This window comes from Suricata suricatta, chromosome 5 (assembly GCF_006229205.1).
Source record: "Suricata suricatta isolate VVHF042 chromosome 5, meerkat_22Aug2017_6uvM2_HiC, whole genome shotgun sequence".
In the NCBI taxonomy this organism is placed as follows: domain Eukaryota; kingdom Metazoa; phylum Chordata; class Mammalia; order Carnivora; family Herpestidae; genus Suricata; species Suricata suricatta.
Window position 1 is genome coordinate 18,084,016 of NC_043704.1, and position 12,967 is coordinate 18,096,982.

The following is a 12,967-nucleotide window of genomic DNA, read 5'->3' on the forward strand; positions in this document are numbered from 1 at the left end:
GAAGATGTGGTATATATTCACGATGGAGTACTACATGGCAATGAGAGGGAATGACATATGGCCATTTGTAGGAAAGTGGATGGACCTTGAGGGTGTCATGCTGAGTGAAGTAAATCACCTCTTTATTATATATTTTTATTAGCATCTTTGTTGCTATTTTTCCTTAGGTTTTTAGAATCTATCTTATTAATTTATAATATTTTGGTTTATCACTTTTGTGATTTGTTATTGCATTTATTATTTCTACCATTTCTTTTCTATTTTCCTTTCTGCTTTTAGAAACTGCCTTTCTTTGCCTTTCTTTGCTGGTTTTAAACCTTTCTTTATTGAGTTTAAACCTTTAGCTCATTTTTATTTCACTGAAATTTACATGACAATTTGGTTGCTTATAATATTTATTTTCAATATTCTTTTCCTTCAATATGTGAAAATTATCACATTATTGACTTTATGCATTTTGGTTTCTTTTAAGCATTATCTTGTCTATCTGATTCTTATACCTTTATTGGTATTTTGTTATTTTTGAAAGCTGTAAATTTCTCCCTTTTTAATTATGTTCTTAAGTTCTTTTTGTGTCTAAGTAAGGGCTTTTTCTACCTACCTCTTTGTCAACCTATGAAGACTTAACCAGAAGTCTTTTTTCTTTTAATTCCAGGAAATGTGGCATTATTTCCTATTTTCTCCTTTCCAGTGATTCCCACACCCTCCCAGACCTTTCTAGTACTCTATGACCAAGTGATTGGTACACCCATTACTGTATGGAATATCTGTTATGTTTCTTTTGTATAGTTTCTCTTTATCCTCTACCTCCTGGGGAGATTTTCTTCGATATTCCAGTGCACTCATTTTTTTCTTAGGCTGTATTCATCCTCCTAGTTATTCCATTGAATCTTTAATGATATTCTTATTTAACTCATATCTAATGTGTCAACTTTTGTGTTTAATAAGTCCTTATTGATTCATATTGCCAATATTTTTCATTATCTCTTATGAATAATTTATATCTTACAGAAAAATTTTGGACCATCTGTTTCGATAGTACTGCTTTAGATGGTGTACTGTATATGGTTTTTTTTTTCTCTTATAGTTTATCTGTTTCAGGGTTTTCAATCAGGAGTTGCCAAATAATAGTTCATAGACCAAAACTGGGCTACCACCAGTATGTATACATACATTTTTATTGGAACACAACAACCCCTATTTGTGTATGTCCTGTCTGTGGCAGATTTCATGCACTGTGAAACTATGTGGCCTGTAAGGTCTAAAACATTTATGATTTGCCCCTTTACAGAAATAGTTTGTTGGCCACCAGTCGGGTTCATTTTCAGCTCATATGTCATGGGGGCTTTAGCGACCTGGTCTATTAATGTGTATTGGAGAAGATCAGAAGCCTAACCCTAATTGGTATCCCTAGAGACTAGTTGAGAGAGAGAGAAGGGGGAACGGGAGAGAGAGAAAGAGATTGAGAGAGAACTAAAGTGGCCTTGAATGGGCAGTCTGATACAGAACAGCTCTTTTGTTGCCTTATCACTAAGCAGCTATTCTGGTCAAATACTTATCTTGAAGTTCTTTGAAAGGAGTGACTTGGAAAGAAATGTAGCTGCTATTATGGGATGCTGCTCATGTTCCCCTCAGTTTTGCTGCACTTATTTTCCCAGCTCTCCTAACAGTGCTGCCTGTATCCCCTTCCAGCAGCTGCTCTCATGCCAAGGGAGCTGCCCTACCACTTCCCCTGTCCCTAGTGATTGGCACCTATGATGGGTCATTCCAGTGTCCAAAGGCCTGGCTCCCTGGTCTCAAGTAGAGATCTCCGAAGGGCGACCCCAGTTTTAGAATTCCCTGTGGGACCAGCTGACATTGCTGAAGCAGCTGCAGTGCAGTTCATTTTATTTCTCTACCTAATTCTGTCTCACTTGCTCTTTTCTAGGTGGCGTTCCAGAGGGCACTCCCCATTTAACAAAATTCAGTCTTCAGTCAGTTTCTTGGGACTGCCTTGAGAGAGAAGGAAGTCTCCTTTGCCTTTTACATTATCCTTGAGATGCACAGGGTAAGAGGAATAGAGGGGAAAAATCACAAAAGGGAAGACAGTCTAGTATGGCTTATATAATCAGCTCCTTACATTAATATCCTTATGCTGTCCTGACTTTACTCAGCCACATTTGTCAGTCTGACCTCTTGCTGAGATTTCCATAATAAAGGAAGACAATCATTCTCTGAAGGTGACATCAGGAGACAAGAATAGATCCTGTCCAATCTTTCCTCCAACAGCTCTGACTGTAAGCAAGCGTCTTCATCCAGACTGCTGATACCCTTTCTACAACTTCAAACTCCTATCACATCCCACACATATATATCAATTTGTCAGATACTATTATTTTTTTGTTTTTTCATCTTAATTCCAAGAATTCAAGCTTTGTTTTCACCTGCAAACACAGTTGTTTTGAGGGGGGATGCAATTCAGATATAAACCCATATTGAGAGTATTCAAGTATAAACTTCTATCTTATATTAGTAAACTTCATCCAATAATAAGAAAATTTTCCAGTGTTTTAACTACTCAACCAAGGAGGTCTCCTAAAAATCTTAAAACTGCCATACTAGTTATTAATGTGAGCTCTCTATGTTCCCAAGAATGGATGCCAACCTCCATTAAAATATTTTCGTTTATAGCCTTCCTCTGAAAGGAAGTTGAGGACTGCTAATTACTCTTAGCACAGTTATCATAGATAATATGTTCACCTGAATGATACAATACCATTTCTGAACTTCTCTACTTTTCTCAAACTCCTGGCCTCAGGCTCTCTCCTTTCACACTCCCCCATGCAGATGGCTTTTATTCTTACTTCAGAAAAAGTAAAAACCATCAGGGTATCCTATGAAAAATGACTTTCCCATTTGGATACATAGCATCAAGACATCTTGTTTGAACTCTGCACTTAGACAGCCAGTTGTTATGTCACATACATTTTCATGTTTCAGAGCCTGGTTCAAATCAATACATCCACAATAATAATCATTTTCTTCACTGTTAAACTCGATTCTTCCCCAGCATTCCCCATCTTGCAATATGGCACAACCATCCATCCAACTATGGAAGTCAGAAATCTGAGTGCCCATACATCATTCTCATTTGTACTCATCAGTCACTTCTGACATTTTTACCTGTCAATTCCTCATGAATCTATTTATCCGTCTCCTGCCCCTTTGCCTTCATCCTAGTGTGAACAATAATAAATCCTCCGCTTGTATTGATGTGACAGACTCTTAATTGGCTTCCCCTTTACTAACATTTCTACTTCTGCCAAGCTCTTCAATCACATAGGCTGATCTTTTAAAGATGGTAAATATAATTGTATTCTATTTAGGTTAATCATTCTTTAGAATAAAACATGATCCTTTAGACTCCACACTCTCCGGTTGCTGCTGACATCCAGCTACAATGAGGCAGGCACTTCTGGCGCATCCTATTTTATAAATGAAGACCAAAGACACAAAGGAATAAAGAAGAGTATCTACACTTTTCTGTAGATACTGACTGCAATGTTTAGATCTTCTGAGGATGAATTCATCTTCATCTTCAACACTGCTCTTAAGTCTGACACTATGTTCATCCATCACTCAAGAATTAAATGATAACTCCATTCCTACCACTCAGCTAAGATGTGAAACCACAAATCTGAATATGTAAAAGCCCTTCATATGGGCTCACCAACCCATAGGCAAATGGGTACAATGATACACAAAGGCTGCAAGACAGTGCTGTACATTTTTTTCTCAATTGCCTTAAAGGCAATGAATTTTGAAAACCTAAAAACTCACTTATAAACTTTTAGATAGACATACAGATTTTTTTATCATAATAGTTATAAATGGTGTGTGACTTTTGGCATATTGTCAATATAGACATTTTAAAATAAATTATCATGGTTTTAAAATGGTACTGTATGGGATAAAATATATAATGGTACTTTGGTCCTCACCATTATTAATACAAAAATATTGTATTAATATTCCCTAGCAGCTAGCAATCCTTTATTTTTCCCTTTTTCTCTCAGAGCACATAATTCCATTTCACTCCCATAAAGAACATATCCTAATACTTGGAGTTAGTTTATTAAACATTTTATTATTTTCTGCAACAATTATAGGAATATAAGTAAATATTAATTATTTAATTATTTATTTTCTAACATTTCTTTTGGATTTCATTATTATTAGAATATCTAGTGGTATGTAGTAAAGAGCCTACATCGGGGTTCCTGAGTGGCTCAGTCAGTTAAGTGTCTGACTCTTGATCTTGACTCAGTTTCCTGAGATGGAGCCTCTCAAAGGGCTTCACCTTGAGAGTGTGGAGCTTGCTTGAAATTCTCTCTCTCTCCCATTCTCTGTCTCTCTCTGCTCACTTGTTCTCTCAAAAATAAATTATCTTGGGGGTGCTTGGGTAGCTCAGTCAGTTAAACATCCTACATATATATATATGTTTCTTGATTATCTCAGCCATTTGCTTTTCAACGCTTGCACCAGCCTTGTGTAGGATTCCTTCGGTTGACCAAAGAGTTTGTACTCTCTAGGACTGTAGTTAGAGACAGAATATGTGGGAAGAATGTCTTTCTGTCATAAACAGGAGAAGGATCTTTGTGAAAGGCAGTTGAGAAAGGAGGATATGAACCTGCAGAACAGGTGCCTTTGAAAAGAAGTCCTGTGAATGTCTAGATATTGGTCCTTTTTGCATAATCCACACAACATGGCCCTTGGACTGTGGGGTAGATACACACATGTCCCTGTTCGAAGACCACTTATCTACAGAACATGGCATATTTAGAAATCTTACTGAAGCAGTAATTTGGAATACAATGAGGCTAAGCAAAGTATCTGAATATTTTTTTACATTGTGCAAATCTGTAGACAACACTCTAGGGGAACCTGGCTGGCTCAGTCAGTCAGTAAAGTGCTCCTGACTCTTAAGTTAAACTTAGGTCGGGGTCTCACAGTTGTGAGAACTCAAGCCCCATATTGGGCTCTGTACAGACAGTGCCAAGCCTGCTTAAGATTCTCTCTCTCTCTCTCTCTCTCTCTCTCTCTCTCTCTCTCTCTCTCTCTCTGCGAAGTCGTGACCTGAGCTAATATCAAGAGTCGGTTTACTTAGCTGACTGAGCCATGCAGGTGCCTGCAGATGCATAAAGGGTATAAACTTTAGGTTTCCATCAAATACAAGAAAAGTTTGGCATGTTCATTTTTGTTTCTCAAAATGATAAAGTGATTTACACTTCAACTTGTGTTTTTGTGTAAATTTCTTAAAACATTAAAGAGTCAAGTTTAAATGACCAAAACACAATGTCAATTTTGTTTTATGACCAGTATTTGGTCTTGGATCAAATGAAGCTTTAGTTTAAAAGAGTTCAAATGTCAGGGGTACCTGGATGGCTCAGTTGGTTTAATCCCCAACTCTTGATGTCAGCTCAGGTCATAATCTTGTGGTTCATGGGGTCTAGCCCAAAATTGGGCTCTGCTGACTGTGGAGCCTCCTTGGGACTCTCTCTCTCTCTCACTCTGCTCTTCCCCCACTTCTCTGTGTCTATCTCTCTTTCTCAAAATAAATAAACTTTGAAATAAATAAAATTAATTAAACACATGGGTTCAAACTTCAAAGTCCATTAAGATTTAATCAATATTTAAACTCATATATTCTAATTAACACAACACCTTGACTTTTATTTCATATGCATAGCCACAATGCAAATATCATTAGTAGGTACTGATAAATGTATACATGTATTTATAATGATTCATAAGCAATATTGTTCAGATAACCAATATATTGCTTTTCTTGTATACTCTCTATCTATAACTATTTTTCCTAGTAGTATAAGATCTTTTAACCCACTTCAAATTTTTTCCCTGAACTAAACTTGATTTATGACAATAAAATAAATGTTAATGGTCATTTTAGCATCACTATGCCATAAGCTACAGGAGTAAAAACCTTATATTTTGATATATATTTGCATTAATGAATTGGGAAACTAATAACTTATATATTTTAAAATATAGCAGATATGAGGATAAGTTGAAGAAAGCCACTTGCTACAATGAGAAATTTTAAAAGAGGAAGGAGATCAATGTCAAGAAGTCCAAAGGAGTCCCTGCTCCTTAAGGTATACTTGGCTCTCAAAAGAATGTCAGAGCACAGAAAACAAAGATCCAGTTTGTCTTCGGCACCAACCTCACTTCCTTCACTCATAAATTGCTGGAAAAGAGTCATGAACAGGAGTTTCTGCTCCCCTTGGCCTTCTCTCTCCAAGGGCTCATAAAACTCCCAGAGTCATAGAGTCAGAGTGTGCTGGGTATTGTGTTCTACTGGATATTATATAATGTCTGTTATGCTACTTCTCCAATTGAGTATATTTTGGACTCCCAGAATAGATTGTTCAATAAATTGTCAGTCAACAAAAGAGGCCTCTGTTTCCTTTCTTCTCTGCTTCTCTCTCTCTTTCTCTCTTCCTTCCTCCCTTTTTCTATCTCCATCTCTCCCTGCTGATCACTCTGTCTCTGTCTCTAATTCTCTCCTTTCCCTTTCTCCCTCCCATGCTCTTAAGTTAAATCCAAAGTTGTCAACATTTTGAGTTTCTTTCTCTATTCTTTCTTCTGTAAAATAATAGGCGGGTTTATCTCTCAAAGGTAGGATATTTATCTTTTAAGCACTAGTGGAATGCCCTTGTGGCTCAGTCAGTTCAGCATCCGACTCCTGATTCAGGTATTGATCCCAGAGTCTGGGATTGAGCTTCTCATTGGCCTCTGTGATGAGTGGGGGCCTGTTTAAGATTCTCTCTTCCTCCATCCCTCTCTCTCTCTCTCTCTCTCTCTCTCTCTCTCTCTCTCTCATTCTCTTTCCCTCTCAAATTAAAAAATTTTTAAATGCATTTGTATTTTTCAAAATTATCTCAATAAGTATTTTATTATACAGAAAATATTACTAAAGATAATTTCTTGTGTTGGAGAGGATCCGGTAAATGTGCACAATCATACACCGGCAATGAAATGGCTCCAAAAGAGTGGTAGGAAATGGGAGGTTGGAGCCACTGTGTGGACTCAAATTACCTGCCTGTGCAGGTCTCAGCCTTAAAGTTCATTTCAGCTTTAGAGATAGAAATATCATGTGCCAGTAAATGAAAATGTGTTGGTGGATACACAACTTTATTAAAAGGATATTAATATATTAAATAAGAACATCAAAGAAACTATTTTAATAAAAGCACAGTAGGAAAAGAGATGCAGGCCTATTTACTTTGCAGCCTAAGGTAATGTAATCAGCTTGCTAATTTTTTTCAGTTAATAAACTTTAGGAGCTTAGTTTTGGCTGCATGAAAAATGTATTTGTTATGTTTATAATACCTTGAATTCATTTAGGGCATGACTCTGTTTTCTGCAAATGTTGATAATTAGAAACCATATTTTTAGTATAATAGATAAAAGATGTTATTTGATAAGAAATGGGAAAAATCTTTTTTTTAATTAAAAAAAATTTTTTAACATTTATTTATTTTTTAGGGACAGAGAGAGACAGTGTGATCAGAGGAGGGTCAGAGAGAGAGGGACACACAGAATCCAAAGCAGGCTCCAGGCTCTGAGTTGTCAGCACAAAGCCTGCTAAGGGGCTTGAATCACAAACGGTGAGATCATGACCTAAGCCAAAGTTCGACGCTCAACAGACTGAGCCACCCAGGTGCCCCAAGAAATGGGAAAATTCTAAAAGCATTAACAAAAAAGTACATCTGGCTCCACCATTTAGATAATATGATCTAAATGTTTTAGTGTTTTTCTTACTAGTCTTTCCGTAAAGACATATATATTGTGCATATAAATTATATGAACATACTTACATAATATAAATTGATACATGTGATTATTTGTAAATACCCTGTCACTATTCCACCCCCTCATCATTAAATATTCTTCTACTGCATGGATTTTTATATCTGTATGTGTTCTATTTTATGAATATTCCAGTACTTATTTCATTCTTTTTCTAGTATTGAAAATTAAGATTATTAGAATATTTACTATCATAAACAATACTGCAATCAACAGTATTAATAAATACTTGCATTCTTTTCTGGCAGTGCCTTTAAAATAAATTGGTAGGAAATGTGCTCTCAAACTATCCTCTATCATGATTAACACATATTATTTCACATTCTTATAACACACGTACACACGTATTCATACAAACGCATCTTTGCAAGGTAGATATGTAGACACAGTACCTTATTGTATACCTACTTCTAAATCTGTATCAGAAGTGGGCATCTGGCACAGGCATGCCCAAACAGGCCAGTTGAGTTTCACATGGCTGCCTTGGTTCCGACCTTGACCCCTTCTCCAAATACTTCTCAAGGTCTAGTAATCCTCTGGTCATGAACCCCATGGAAGATTATGATAAAGCTGTGCAACTAAAAAAGAATTGAGGTTAATTAGCTTTCATTTTCATTCTGCCCATTGTGTGATGCTTTAAAGAGTTTGCTGCTTTAATTTAAAATCTCTTACAAAATCAACTAAGCGTTTGCCATTTTTTTTATATCCTTCAACATTCTGATCCTTTAAACTCTGTCCAACAGCTTTACGTAGCACATGATTCTAGTTAAAATCCTCCACTAATGCTTGATGCCATTACTTTCACCACCAATTATATCAAAATAAATTGGAAGCCCCATATATTTAAAATATACTAAAGCTTAAAAATGTGGGATTATTTGTCTCCCCACATATTCTCACCGTCATGATTTATCTTTGGAAGTAACCGTGTGACATTTCACATATACATTAAAAACAATTAATTACTAATGACTGAGGTGGTCACTTCATTATTAAAGAGAGCGAAATTTCTAAGATTAATTTAACTTTTTTTTAGCAAGGGATCTAATTCTACACTAGGCTAGACCCTTATTAAGACAATTTCAAATGCCCAAATGTGCCTTATCCTTCTGTGTGTGTGTGTGTGTGTGTGTGTGTGTGTGTGTATGTGTGTGTGTGTGTGAGAGAGTGTGTGTGTGTGTGTGTGTGTGTGTGTGTGATTGTTGCCCTACACTATTTTAAAGGTTCAAATGACTTGTAAATGACTTGTTACTCTTGTCTAAAAATGTCTTTACTTAATACAGTAAAGCATTTTGGGAAAAGCAAAGTTTAGTTTGGTCGAGTCCCCACTCGGTAGTTTGTTGGTTATATAATCCTGGGAAAATCATCTTAGCCCTGTAAACTTAATTTTTCTTTTATTTGTCAGGTAGAGACACTGATTCACTAACTTTCTGTAATTGTTGTGGTAATTAGATCAAATATTAGTATATTCAGGAAGCTTGGCATGGATAAATTTTCTTCAAGTTTTCCATCACAATATAAGAGCAGAGAATAGTTGGTTATTCTCAGAGAATGGGGGAGGGGTCAAAAGTTACACAGCCTGCTACAAATACCTGAAGCCGTACCCTCACTTTTGAATTTCTCATTCAAAGCATGAACACCATGCTTTTCCTACTCCTCCACTCCCACTCCTGAATCCTGAACTCAAATTGATACTTCACACAAAAACATTTTGTTTGTGCTATTTGAAAAGTATAGAAATTCATGTATGCCAACCATTATTATTATATTATTATTATTATTATTATTTTATTTTGTACTAAATTTTTTGAAGATTCAGCTCTCACTTTCAAAGCCTAATTTTTGTTTGGTTCTTCACGCTTTTGTCTCAGGGACCCCGGAATGCGCACCACACTTCCCACTTCTGACCCCTGTTTTGTGCTGTTCTTCACACAGTGCTTTGCATGGAAGCTATGACTCCTTATTTTGGGAAAATTCCTTTCCTTGGAATATTCCTAAACAGCTCTTGAATAATCTGGATTAGCATTTATCTTAATAATTTCTCTTTAAAACACAACACAAATTTTTCTAACTCAGCATAAGTTACAGTGTTAGTTCCTGTATGAGGCTTAAATTCATACATTTAAGAAAAAAATAGTCTCCTTTAGGGAACTTGACATTTTCACCTCATCTGGTTTCTGAATCTCAAAGGAAACACACACACACACACACACACACACTCCAAGAGGGAACAGCATTTACTGAGTGTACATACCACATGAGAATCACAGTAGGAGGCAATCATATTCATTCATATTCGTTCTTTAAACTCTTTACCAAGTCAAGGAGATAAAACTGTTGAATTTCATCAAATTAACCTTAATGGTCTATTGTTTATTTCTCAAGAGACTGTGAATGCCCTGACAGCTCGTCTTTATTACAGAGTCAGGTGGCATATATGTAAGAGGCACAGAGAGGTGGTCAGGTGGCTATGCATGACATTTTCCCCCAAACATCTCATATTTAAACTGTAATATCTTCTTAATCACTCTGGGATATTAATAAAGAGAAAAATGGAAGTATAATAACAGACAAAGTCATTATATTGAATAGTTTGCTCATTGGAATCTAGTAACAATGACACTTCAAAGATTTCCATTTAATTATCAGTTGAGCTAAACCAAGCTTATCTATCCCCATTTTGAAGAGGATGCTATTCTTAAATATTATAATGTATGACTGAATAAATGTAAGTTAGGGGGAACACACTGAGAAAAAACACATCAAATTATAAAATATATATTTCACAAACATAGTAATTGTACTTGATATCACTTGGAAAGCCTCCTGGGTAGTGTTTAGCTAAATTTTGCCTGGAAAACCCCGGGAATGAAAAATGGCATACAGATGTTTATAAGAGTTAATTTAGTGTTCTTACAAATTACAGGTTTTGCAAAGGACCACTGTTAAGTCATAAATAGATACTTTTGATGATTTTACTACAATGGCTACTTAAATTTCTTAAACAAAAACCAAGGACAAAATCTGTTGTTTTTTTCCTATCCTGCTTCCTACACTTCATTTGGTTTCTCCTGGGATAGTATCCTTATTAAATCACTTGCTCTGTTATTTTAAAGTATTTTAATGATATAACAAAAATATTGTGATAGATCTAATTGATGAGGACAAACAAAGCTGATACAGTTAAAAAGCAATTATTTCCTCAATTCAATTTCTTTAAAACCTTTGCAACAATTATTTTCATGACAAGAGTGTCTTATGTCTAAGTATTTTTTGCAACTAATTTGCTATGTTTTATAAGGCAAATATATTTCATTATGTTTTTGCCTTTATGCCTTGGATAAATAAATCTGATGCAGACATTTAAAAGGTAGAGTAACTAAAAGGAAACTTTAACATTATAGCTACTATTATACAATCACTGTAAATTATTTTAAGATACATATATGGTTTTAAAAGTTTAAAATAAAGCATTTTATACATATAAATATATTTGTAGACAATTAATATCTTATTTGAATTTCATGAATCCAGGTAGGGTATAGTATTGACATTTTATTTGACAAAAATGTATTTTTTTAGCTCAATTTTTATTTTGCTTTTATAATTTTAAATTTCTAAAACAAATATGACCTTATCAGTGTGTGACAATCCTAAATCACAAAAGTATTATTTCAGGACATAAGCAATTAGGAAATATTTTGGAATATTAGAATTATTTACAGTCCAGTTGAACACAGCACAGCTCTATATTCATGAAACACCAAAGGCTTTGAAATTCACTGTCAAGTGATTTCATTCACAAATAACTCTTGCTTACTCTTCCCCTTCAGCACAGGATCTAACAGGGTCTATACCCTGAGACTCTCTAAAATTTCTAAAGTCGGCAGTTACTCTTGAAATAAGACATTTCCTTTGGTGATGACCTTATCTGAAAGGTCAAGAAGTGGATAGGAAATTCTTAGAGATTGAAATGGCATTGCCAAGAGAGGGAAGGAAATCACTCACTTCATTATTTTCAAAGGACTTTTTTGTTTGAGGGTCAGATTAGGGCTCTCCATCCTCTGTTTTTCCCCTCATTAAGTCTTTCACAAGAACAGAATTTGTTTCTTGCCTCTCCTGTAATAGACAGGATAGACTCCCATGCCTCATGTGCATTTTCCCCACATGAATTTGATAGTGACAATAATTGGTATCTAAGTTTTTTAAATTTATTATCACTTAATTTATACCAAACAGATATCAAATAGGCCTTTAGTTTAAAATGACATTCTATTTGATAATATGCATATAAAATATCCCTGTAATTAACTGTTTCTACCTTGCTTATTTAGCTATTTCAGCAGTATTTTTTTAAAAAGGAAAATTTCACTGTAGAATTATTTTTTGAACCTTCAAATGTATTTTTCATCCATTCATTAATTATATCAACATACATTTTTGAGGACTATATACATATCAAAATGATTATAATATTGATAGAAAGAAGATATGTAGACATCTTCAATACAAAGAAACAGAAGACACATGTTACATGAAGCACAAAGATGAAGGCAGATGATGAAGGTAGGTGGTCCCTTGGGGAATCAGGAAGGTTTGAAGGTGATGCGTCCTGATATAGTGAAGACTCTTCTGAGAGAATATGACCACTTCCCTGATCACGAGAGGTGCATATATTCAAACTGTGTTTAAAGAACAAATAATGGGGCGCCTGGGTGGCTCAGTCCGTAAGTGTCCAACTTCGGCTCCGATCATGATCTCCTCAGTTCCCTGGTTCGAGCCCTGCTTCAGGTTCTGTGTTGACAGCTCAGAGCCTGGAGCCTGTTTCAGATTCTGTGTCTCCCTCTTTCTCTGCCCCTCACCCACCCGTGCTCTGTCTCTCTCTGTGTCAAAAATAAACTATTAAAAAAATAAAGAACAAATAATAATCCAGTTCGTCTAGAAGCTAAATGATTAAACTTGATAGATTTATTCCTGATAGTAGGATATCCTGAATGCCAATTCACAGTGTGACCTTAATTCAGAGAGTAGAAAAAGTGCAATTTTTAGGAAGGAAGATTACAATTTCAAAATCACTTTAGAAAGGTCAAACCAC